The 4,131-nt window shown below is 41.0% G+C and overlaps 1 pseudogene; it reads left to right on the top strand.

The window, feature by feature from the left end:
- The first annotated feature begins 3,870 nt into the window (after positions 1 to 3,870).
- On the top strand, positions 3,871 to 3,929 carry LOC115143832 (U7 small nuclear RNA; annotated as a pseudogene).
- Positions 3,930 to 4,131: the final 202 nt, after the last annotated feature.

Here is a 4,131-nt window from a genome sequence, read left to right as displayed (position 1 = left end):
GCTAAATGTAAACACATAGCGATAAAAAATAAACACTCAACAAAAAATGACAGGCTTTTTAGCTTCTCTTCAATGAATCTCTCTCTCCACCCTAACATACTCTGACAGCTGGATATAAAATAAACATTTCTATATCAAACACCTACACAAAGGAGAGCTGACCTTTGATCAGATGAGCGTTTGATGTTGTGACATGAAATTTACATCCAGGGGCTGGGGACGAACGCCACCACGAGGGGCTAATGCTTCACCCTGTCAGGGAGCCTCAGAGGTCAGGGGCCTTTTAGGAAATAAAAACACTCTAATCCCTGCACAGGGAGCAGCACTGCCACTTAACGGACAGAGAAAAAACACGTAGGGCTGCATTCAATCAAACATGAGTTCTGAGATCATCTGATTTGCCACCTTATGCTGTTGCACTTCTGGCCACCTTTCGAAGCCCAATACAAAATACATGGGCTACAGATATTAAAGAAGAGGGACGCTGTTTGCCTAGCTCGGATGCTTTCACTGGTGAAATCATAGAGAATGATAGAGGTCTCTGGTGGCAAAAAGGCTGTGTTAGCATGGGCAGCGCCATTGATGGTTTCCACCATTTTAATGTAGTCAACTGGGTGGGACTTCCAACTTCATTGGCTTATCCCTCCTGGTGACTCTGTTGGAGTCGTGTCCAACCAGGACATCAGGAGGGATCAGCCAATCGTGAAACAGAAAACGTTTTATTTCAAAATGGAGATTGCCTCAATAGTGCTGCCTATGCTGTCACAGGTGCTATAATGGCACAGATTCAAAGATGAGTCCTCTATCTATTTCTATGGGTGAAATAAATTCAGCCTCTTGCGAAATGAAAGAAAATTATGAAACCGAGATAGACATAAATGAGAAATAATTTTATAAGTTAAAATAGAGACCTTCAATTACATTTTTTTTGTTTTTGTTTTTTTTACTCCCCTTTTCTCCCCAATTTCATGATTACGATCTTGTCTCATCGCTGAAACTCCACAACGGGCTCAGGAGAGGCAAAGGTCGAGTCATGCGCCCTACGAAACATGACCAGAAAAACCATGGTTCTTAACACCGGAAGCTAGCTGCACCAATGTGTCGGAGGAAACACTGTTCAACTGACAACCGAAGTCAGCCTGCAGGTGCCCGGCCTGCCACAAGGAGTCGCTAGAGCGCGATGAGCCAAGTAAAGCCCCTACCCGGCCAAGCTCTCCCCTAACCCGGACGACGCTGGGCCAATTGTGCGTGGCCATACGGGACTTCCGGTCACGGCCGGTTGTGACACAGCCTCGGATCAAACCCCAGGCTGTAGTGACGCCACAACACTGTGTTGCAGTGCCTTAGAGCGCTAAGTGAATTGACTGTTTTATGCTAATGTCCTTACATAAAATCTTGACTTGGAATGCAAACAACTGTAACTTTTAGAATTGATTTGTGATTTATTTAAACAGGGAAATGTACCAAACCTAAACTGAAGCATTTAATGCGTTGAACCATCATAATTATATTTAATAAATCCACCTTGCTTCGATTAAGGTTCAAAATGTTATGGCCACCCTAAACTGGGTCTGTGCCCTACCTTGGCCACTCCATTCAAAATATTCTGGACATGCCACTGCCTTTTAGTTATTGGTTGTTTGGACATTAGAAAGGTTAACTAAGATTAATTGAACCAGCATAGTTGTGATGTCGAGTTTTAGAGGACATATGGCACAATCCATCTGAATGGTGTCTATTGATCTGTGGACGGATCAGTAGAGCTGAGAGCTGCTGAATTATTCAGCCTGGCATGTCCTTTTCATGCCTGCTCGTGTATGAGCCCCAAAATAAACCTGTCACCATGACTGACCATCTTCCATCTCACCATCAGCACATAGCCTCATTAACCAAACCATATGAGGAGAGGAGAGCATGCTGTGTGTCAGCCAATCATTTGATCTCATTTCAGGCAATATCATCATCTTCTGCATCTTTTTTCGTGTGAAATCAATATTTCAGTGATGATTTCAAAGTGGTGCCTGATGTGGCATTACTATTAGAAAGTGTGCCGTAATGTGTTGAAACAGGCTGTTGTATTGATGTCCTTATTTCATGATATTGAATTGATATATTGAGTGTGATATATTAGGAGTATGTAAGGACAGGATAAGTGTTGAGAAGTTCCTCCTTGAGATCATATTAAGGTCTCAATGAGTATGTTGGAGTAATATTTATTCTATTCTGCTAGTAGTTTTGGTTCATTGATCGTGTCCAGTTTGTGACTTAATTTCATCAGTCAACCAAGAAACACTGGCCGTTTGTTATGCAGAACCAATATAGTATTATTTATTCTATTCTGCTAGTAGTTTTGGTTCATTGATCGTGTCTTTCTTTCAAAAGTTCACAGTTACTTCACACATGAAACTTTACCAACAGCTTTACTGTAAACTTTGACTCAGCCAGTTCTAAAACAAGAACGACATATATTGCTGGATGGCTTATGGCACTTTAATTTAACAGTCTAATAAAGTCACTTGCTCAGCAGAGCAGTACAGCAATCATTCTCCCCAGTTCAGATACTTTCTCATAAATCAAAAGAAGCGAGAGTTCAACTAAGAACCTGTCTCTTCTTTGATTGAGTGTTCTTTATCTATCCCAATAATCCTTCACTGCAATAAAATGGTCCAAGGTATTGCATGACCTCATGCCATATTTCCTGAAACATGGATGAGGTAACTGCTGAGTGCGCCACTCCATTTTTGTAAGACTCGGGAGTTCATGGCCCTGATCAATATTTCTGTTCCCTATAATTATCTCACCATTACACTCATTAATTACACTTTCAAGGCTCATTTCCGTTGTTTGCAGCTGCACAGTCTGAAAGGGACTCAGAGGGGCTGCTGAGGAGGGGTGGATGAGGAGGAGGGAAAGCCTGATTAATAAGTTGTCTCTCTATCTGAGGAAGGCTGTCACCAGCTGGGGGAAAAGGCAGCATCCCGTCATCTGAAAAGCCTGTGAGAGGGAGACAAATGAGGCCTCAGCTCAGTGGCTAGATCGATAAATTCTCCACCCAGGGCCGGCCCTAGGCATAACCGACATAAGTGGCCGCTTAGGGCCCCCGGTCGATAGCTATCTAAACTTGTAGTAATCATGGCAGAATTACCGGAGGGGAGTGAAGGACACGTGCCAAGGGGCCCTGACCTCCAGGGAGCCCCATTCATTTGGTTAGTCACTCTCACTCAGATATCATGTTAACATGGCATAAATTATGGCAAAATGTGTAGAATTTCAGGAAATGATCTGTTAAACTTACATTTTTTCTCTCTGCACATGGCAAAATTGATAGAGTTGCAAGAAATTCAGTTGCTCAGAAACATACAGAGATGGTTCAGAAAGCAAGCTCAGTCCAGCACACTGTAGATTTAGCCATATTGAAATGCTGATGTTAAACTGTTCAATAGATAATATCATCCAGACGCTACGTAGACGGTAGACCCACATTACATTGTTTTGCTTATATATAAATGTATAGAATTATGTAGTAAACTGTAATATACTGTAGAATACTATGCTACACACTGTAGTATCCCACAATCGTCTAGTGCTTACTATAGCATTTTGTAGCATACTGTATAACTCTGCATTTAAACACTACAGTAATGTCTGCAAAAACACTACAGTGTCCACAAAAACACTACCGGTTTTTAACGATTAGCGATACTACAAAAATTAATTTGCATTTACCCCACCCATTCCCATCCCCAATATCCCAATTTGTGCCACCCAGGAGTGAGAAACCTATATGTTAAGCATAGACCATATATTGTGTTCTCTACAAGTTAGAGAACAAAGTAACTCTCCATTCAGACGCAGTCCTACCTACAGATTAAGAAAACGGTGCTCTTTTAGTGTTTGTCCAGTAGGTTTTCTCAAGGAGAAAGACCCCACTTCTATGTCAAAGATAGTAAAATAAAAACATTACTGCAGTAAATACTACAGAAATGTCGGCAAAAACACTACAGTAATTAGTATAGTATATACTATAGTTTTTAAACAATAGTAATACAACAGTATTTATACTTAGTAAATACTACAGTATACTACAGTAAAAATTGCAAAAACACTACAGTGAATACTATAGTATACAAA

This window comes from Oncorhynchus nerka, linkage group LG15, assembly GCF_034236695.1.
Source record: "Oncorhynchus nerka isolate Pitt River linkage group LG15, Oner_Uvic_2.0, whole genome shotgun sequence".
NCBI lineage: Eukaryota > Metazoa > Chordata > Actinopteri > Salmoniformes > Salmonidae > Oncorhynchus > Oncorhynchus nerka.
Note: the sequence above shows the minus strand (reverse complement) of the source record. Positions and strands in the feature narration are given on the sequence as shown.